The following is a 7,489-nucleotide window of genomic DNA, read 5'->3' on the forward strand; positions in this document are numbered from 1 at the left end:
ACACTTGTTCGGGTTCAACCTTAGCTTAAACTTTTTCAAGCGTTCGAACAACTTTTGCAAGTGTGTGAGGTGTTCCTCTTCAGTACAGGACTTGGCGATCATGTCATCCACATATACTTCGACTTCCTTAGTGTAATGGGCCTTGCTGAAAAAGCCCATTAGTTAGTATGTTAGGTGTTATTATAAATAGCATACTAGTCTCTCATCATTGCTAAGCTGCAAATCCTAATTTGGGGTGAGAGGAGTTATTTGTTATTCTTGTAAACTTGTAATCTTGTTTTAAGAGAAAGTAAAAGAATAGCAGTTATAACCAATTCGTGTGTTCTTCTTTTCTTCCCTAATTCCCTCTTATATTTTGTTCTTGACATCGTTTTTCACAACAAATTGGTGCGGTGAGCATGGAGAAGATGCCTTCACCAAAGTATGAGATTGAAAAGTTCACCGGAGTGAATGATTTCGGTCTGTGGCGCTTGAAGATGAAAGCCCTACTGGTTCAGCAGGATTGCTTGGAAGCGTTGAAGGGAGAGGCATCCATGAATGCAGAATTGACGGCAGCGGAGAAGACGAATATGATCGAGAAAGCACACAGCGCAATTTTGTTGAGCCTTGGTGATAAGGTTCTCCGGAAGGTATCAAAGGAGACGATGACATCAGGGTTATGGGTGAAACTGGAAAGTTTGTATATGACCAAATCGTTGGTAAACCGACTCTACCTGAAGCAAGCTTTGTATTCATTCAAGATGATTGAAGACAAAGTGTTGGCTGAGCAGTTGGATATGTTCAACAAGTTGATTCTTGATCTTGAAAATATTGATGTGAAGATCGATGATGAAGATCAAGCGCTGTTACTATTGTGTTCTTTGCCTCGATCACATGCTCACTTCAAAGAAACTCTCCTGTATTGAAGGGAGTCCCTGACCTTTGAAGAAGTTCAATCAGCCCTGTATTCTAAAGACTTGAACGAACGAAAGGAGCATAAACCATCGACTGTTGGCGAAGGTTTGGCCGTTAAAGGAAAACTCTTACGAAAGGATGGTAAGTTTGACAAGAAGAAGGGCAAAAGTCAGTCGAAGTCTTACAGTGGCGAAGCATCTGGCATTCGATGCTATCATTGTAAGAAGGAGGGTCACACAAGAAAGGTGTGCCCTGAACGCCTGAAATATCATGGAGGTAAGGATAATGGCAATGCAACCATTGTTCAAGATGATTTCGAATCATCTGATGTTCTTGTGGTTTCAAGCAGTGACTCTAAGAAGGAGTGGATTATGGATACAGGTTGCACTTGGCACATGACTCCAAACAAAGACTTGTTCGAGGAATTATGTGATCAAGATGGTGGATCAGTATTGCTGGGAAACAACAAGGCTTGCAAGATTGCAGGTGTTGGATCTGTGAGATTCAAGCTCCGTGATGAGTCAATAAGGTTGTTAACTGAAGTCAGGTATGTTCCTGACTTAAAGATAAATCTGGTTTCTCTTGGTGAATTCGACAAGAAAGGATATTTTTCCAAGGAGAGAAAAGTATCCTAAGAGTCATGAAGGATTTGAAGCAAGTCTTGAGAGGCGTGAAGAAACAAGGCTTGTATACCTTTGAGGCTGAAGTTGTAAGTGGTTCGACAAATGTTGCATCCACGAAACCTTTGTCGAAGACAGATATTTGGCACATGAGATTGGGCCATGTCAGTGAAAGGGGTCTAGTCGAATTAGGGAAACAAAATCTGCTCGGTGGAGACAGAGTCGAAAAGCTGAAGTTTTGTGAACCCTGTGTACTTGGAAAATCTTGCAGAGTGAAGTTCAACAAAGGAAAACAAAGAATACATGGATCTCTCGACTACATCCATGCTGATCTTTGGGGGCCTGCAAGGTGTCCATCACATTCAGGAGCAAGGTATTTTCTATCCCTAGTTGATGATTATTCCAGGAAGTTATGGGTATTCATCCAGAAGACTAAGGATGAAACTTTTGAGAATTCAAAAGTTGGAAGACTCTGGTAGAAAATCAGACTGGCAGAAAGGTCAAGAGGATGAGAACCGACAATGGCCTTGAATTTTGCAATGAGGCATTCGACAATTTTTGTGCTGCCTCTGGTATTGCCAGGCATAGAACTACTGCAGGTACTCCACAGCAAAATGGTTTGGCTGAAAGGTTTAATCGAACTATTTTGGAGAGAGTCAGATGCATGTTGACTAGTGCGGGGTTAAAGAAGGTGTTCTGGGCTGAGGCTGTTTCGACAGCAACATATCTGATAAACAGATGTCCTTCGACAGCGTTAGATATGAAGACACCTGAAGAATTTTGGTCGGGACATCCACCAGATCTCGACAAACTGAGAGTATTTGGCTGCGTAGCCTATGCTCACATTAGGCAAGACAAGGTCGAACCTAGAGCTCTGAAATGCATGTTCATGGGATACCCTGAAGGAGTCAAAGCTTATAGGCTATGGTGCATAGTGTAACACCCCATATTTTCTAATTTTAATTTAATTGGAAATTAAATTATTTATTAGAATTATTTTGGTATTTGGTTGAATTATTGTAGGATTATGGATTTAAGGGCCATTGGGCCGGATGGTGAGGTTAGTAGTATGAGGGTGCTAAGTGAGTAAGCCCATTACTAACCATTTTATGTTTTCATAAAATAAGGGAAATATGGAAAAAAGAGTCAGTACGTGAAAAATGAAAAGTTGGAGAGAAAAGGAAGAACACGTGAAAGAACAAGAGAAGAGAAGAGGAGCAAGGAGGAGGAAAACCCCAAAGCTCAAGGAGAATCAAGAAACTAATTCCAGGTAAGGGGTGATTACTCTAATTATATGGTATTATAATTTTGATGATGATAGGATTGAAATAAGGGATTAGAATCTCTATTTGGGATGTTAGGTTTTGTAAAATTCCAACACTGACATGTATGACTTGATGAATTGACTGCAATTGATGATGTAGTGATGTTACATGGTGTTGTGGTATGTTGTTTGTGCATTAGAATCATGTATTTGGAGTATTTTGATGTTATTGATGATCAATTTCGAAATGGTATGAGTTGGTATGTGTTTGGGATGCATAAAAGTCTTAAAAATCACTTTTTTCAGCTACTGGGTTCGTGGGAACCGGTTCCCATGTGGGAGGAACCGGGTTCCAGTGTTTGTAAACGTTAAAAATGGCATTTTTGGGTCCAGGAACCGGTTCCCATGTGGGACGAACCGGGTTCCAGTACAAAATTCCAGCAGCACGTTTTGAGAACTGTTCTAACTTTAAAAGCCTCTAAATTTCAAACCGTAAGTCCGTTTTAGACGCCGTTTTGGACGTTGTTTCTTAAATTAAATACTCTATGATATAAAGTAAAGAAAACAACAATAACTTGATTTTATTTTGAAAATCTTGATTTATTCCGTTTATGACGTGTTTTGTACATTGTGTGCATGATTTGGTTAATGTGACAATGTGGTGGTGTTGTAATGATATAACGGTGATTGATGTTATATGTGGGGTGAATTGTATATGATGAATAGGTGATATGGACGTAAGGTCCGAGTTTTGTATCGTGTTTTGTATCGCGGTCTTTTGCTAGATGAGGATTTTGATTCAGAACGAGATAAATAGAAAGGTACGAGTATATTAGTGATTATGAAGTTGGAAGTACTTAACAAGCGTGTGACGCTAAGTGACTATGAAGTGGTTTGTGTAAAATGTTTGGATGTTGGTATCTCACTGACAAGATCCAATGAGAGGGAAGTGTGCGAGTTGTAAAGACTCAGAGTGAACTATTGGACTATGACAATGTTAATGAGTTTGAGTACAAACTCGGAAAAGGACACTATTATGTAGTAACGACGGTTTATGCTTAAATATGGTTGTCGGCTATCTATTGACAAATTGAGGACTTGATCACCCTTAATCTCTTGTTGATAGTAGACGGAATCATATAGATAGGATGAGCTTGTTTGTTACCTTAATGGTTTAGGATATGATGGATACTAAGCCGTGAGAATAATCACTCACCATGTTGTATGAATTTATGAAGAAGTGAATAGGAAAGAGTGAAATATATTGGACGGTGACTTAAGACGGGTAATCAGAATCGCGCAACGAAAGTGTGATGTGGATTAGTGTGCGAGTACTACTCGTGGGCAGTGAGGAATTAATAAGCCGGGAGCCTACGTAGAGAACATGAATTGATCTATATGCTAGATTTAGAATCTAGTGGTTGCGAGGATGTCGTGCTAGAGAATTAGAACTCTTGTGAATAATTGCCGAGATGATGAGTATGTTATTATGGATGTACTTAGTCAACGAGTATGTATTAAGCGAAACTAAGGTGATGAGTTGATACTATATGATGCTATAATAATTTTGTACTGTTGTAAGGTATTATTGTAGATTTCCAGATATAATGAGGAATTATACTCTATGAAGAACGAAGTTGATTCAATCCTTAGAGAAGAGCGAGACTCGGTTTGAGCTATTTTGTAAGCAATGGTATATTAAGGATGATGAGTGTAATTATAATTACTAGTGTGTACTCATTCTGATGGTTGAAATTTTTAAATAGAGGGAGTAAATCAGGACTTTGTTTTGAGTGCGAGTAAGTGTTGCTAAATGGTAGATGAGTACCATGTATGATAAAGAAGGATTCTGGAACGAATGAGTAAAGAGAGTCGAAATTGGATAAAACTGAGAAATCTAATTGGTAATGATGATTGTAATGAGTAATCAAAATAGTGCAGCAAAAGCAGAATATAACGTGTTGGATAATTGCTGGTATGACTTGAGAGGAGTCAGATGGTTGAAATTCAATGGTATAGGAATGTTATTATCGAGCTCTTGAAGGAAGCAGTTGGTGAAAAGTGTGAGCGTTATTTCATCGCTCAGATGGAAAAGTGTGTCTAAGGTTGGTACGTTCGGTAGATGAAATGCTTTACTGCAGTGCTGATCGGGTGTGGTCATACCATGGTTGTGTAATTATATTACTCAGTTATTGGGCTTATTGTATGGATCACACCCTGACGTTTCATTGTTGTTAACCTTTTGGAGATATAGCGAGTGGTATACCTTGGGATGGTCAAATGCGACGTAAGAGCTGAGATTGAATGCATGAGACATGCTTATGTTGGTTATGTCAGATGAGTTTTGAGGTTCGACTAAGAAAGTGTTAACTGAGAACAGGAGACTCTGATGAAGGACTCCTATTTGGAACTTTTCACTCGAAGTATGTTTTCGAGGACGAAAACTCTTTTAGTGGGGGAGAGTTGTAACACCCCATATTTTCTAATTTTAATTTAATTGGAAATTAAATTATTTATTAGAATTATTTTGGTATTTGGTTGAATTATTGTAGGATTATGGATTTAAGGGCCATTGGGCCGGATGGTGAGGTTAGTAGTATGAGGGTGCTAAGTGAGTAAGCCCATTACTAACCATTTTATGTTTTCATAAAATAAGGGAAATATGGAAAAAAGAGTCAGTACGTGAAAAATGAAAAGTTGGAGAGAAAAGGAAGAACACGTGAAAGAACAAGAGAAGAGAAGAGGAGCAAGGAGGAGGAAAACCCCAAAGCTCAAGGAGAATCAAGAAACTAATTCCAGGTAAGGGGTGATTACTCTAATTATATGGTATTATAATTTTGATGATGATAGGATTGAAATAAGGGATTAGAATCTCTATTTGGGATGTTAGGTTTTGTGAAATTCCAACACTAACATGTATGATTTGATGAATTGACTGCAATTGATGATGTAGTGATGTTACATGGTGTTGTGGTATGTTGTTTGTGCATTAGAATCATGTATTTGGAGTATTTTGATGTTATTGATGATCAATTTCGAAATGGTATGAGTTGGTATGTGTTTGGGATGCATAAAAGTCTTAAAAATCACTTTTTTCAACTACTGGGTTCGTGGGAAACGGTTCCCATGTGGGAGGAACCGGGTTCCAGTGTTTGTAAACGTTAAAAATGGCATTTTTGGGTCCAGGAACCGGTTCCCATGTGGGACGAACCGGGTTCCAGTACAAAATTCCAGCAGCACGTTTTGAGAACTGTTCTAACTTTAAAAGCCTCTAATTTTCAAACCGTAAGTCCGTTTTAGACGCCGTTTTGGACGTTGTTTCTTAAATTAAATACTCTATGATATAAAGTAAAGAAAACAACAATAACTTGATTTTATTTTGAAAATCTTGATTTATTCCGTTTATGACGTGTTTTGTACATTGTGTGCATGATTTGGTTAATGTGACAATGTGGTGGTGTTGTAATGATATAACTGTGATTGATGTTATATGTGGGGTGAATTGTATAGGATGAATAGGTGATATGGACGTAAGGTCCGAGTTTTGTATCGTGTTTATATTATTTATTGGGTGATGTTTTACATGTATGCGTGTGATATAATTGTATGAATGCTAAAACTATGCATGCTTATCGGTGATGAATTGGTGATGATAATGAGACGATGTGATACATCGGATTGGTGATGTTGTAAGCATGTTATATGTTGCATTCATTCGCATACATTTTTGGTGATGGATCCCGGTGATGAAATGGATCAAAATGGTGGGCATAATTCCCATTGTGTGGAATTTGTGCTGGTTAAACTGTATCTCGGTGATGAAAAAGATCAGTTGGATGGGTGTATCCCATGTATGGTACCACATGCATAAGAGTCTGCATGGTCTTTGTATAAATTGTGACATGTCAGGATGAAATCCGGTGTTATGATTGTGTTGTGTTATTGTTGCATACTACTGACTTGTGCTTGTGATTGGTATGAATTGATTAATCTGAATATGCTAAGTAGGGTGGATAATTGCTTATGAATTCTATATCGGACGATTTATAATGCTATTTAATTATGATGTAGTCTCACCCTTACTTTAATGATTTCAGATTGAAGTAGCGGCCTAAGCGATCGGTGAGGATGACTCGTAGAGTTTATCCAGTTATGTTGGGTCGTGTCGGTCATGCTCTGATCTTGTAACACTGGGGGACGATAGTCTTAGAGTTTACTAGTGATACACTATTTTGCCATTATTGTATAATGTACCGTTGATTTTATCGGAAATGTTTTATAACATTGTTGAATGAGTTTCCGCTGTGCTGAACATGTATTTTGATATTTTGGATTATTCTTAATAAAGCATGACAAACGACTTGGAGTTTTGTTTATTTTATTAATTGTAACATCCTTGTTGTATAATTACTCTGATTTTTATTATATTTCCGCTGGGGTTTAGAAGGGTGTTACACCTAGAGCCAGGTCACAGGAGGTGTATCACCAGTCGAGATGTAGTTTTCAATGAAGCTGAAATGGCTTTTAAGAAAATTGATGATGTTGGTCGAAGTACAGAAACATCTGACGAAGAGCTGGAACAGGTAGAGATTCCTGTTGAGGTGGAGCATGTTGATGCTGAATTGCATATCCCTGATGAAGTCGAAGAAGAAGCAGAAGATGCTGAGGAAGTTGAGGAAACTGACGATGACTACCTATTGTCGAGAGATAG

At 38.3% G+C, this 7,489-nt stretch overlaps 1 long non-coding RNA gene across 1 annotated transcript; it reads left to right on the top strand.

Moving 5' to 3' along the window:
- The first annotated feature begins 5,078 nt into the window (after positions 1 to 5,078).
- Positions 5,079 to 7,159, top strand: LOC131599605 (uncharacterized). The gene is made up of 2 exons (XR_009282859.1): positions 5,079 to 5,577; positions 6,876 to 7,159. It is a non-coding gene; the product is annotated as an uncharacterized LOC131599605 (long non-coding RNA).
- Positions 7,160 to 7,489: the final 330 nt, after the last annotated feature.

The sequence above is a fragment of the Vicia villosa genome, linkage group LG4 (genome assembly GCF_029867415.1).
Source record: "Vicia villosa cultivar HV-30 ecotype Madison, WI linkage group LG4, Vvil1.0, whole genome shotgun sequence".
In the NCBI taxonomy this organism is placed as follows: Eukaryota; Viridiplantae; Streptophyta; class Magnoliopsida; order Fabales; family Fabaceae; genus Vicia; species Vicia villosa.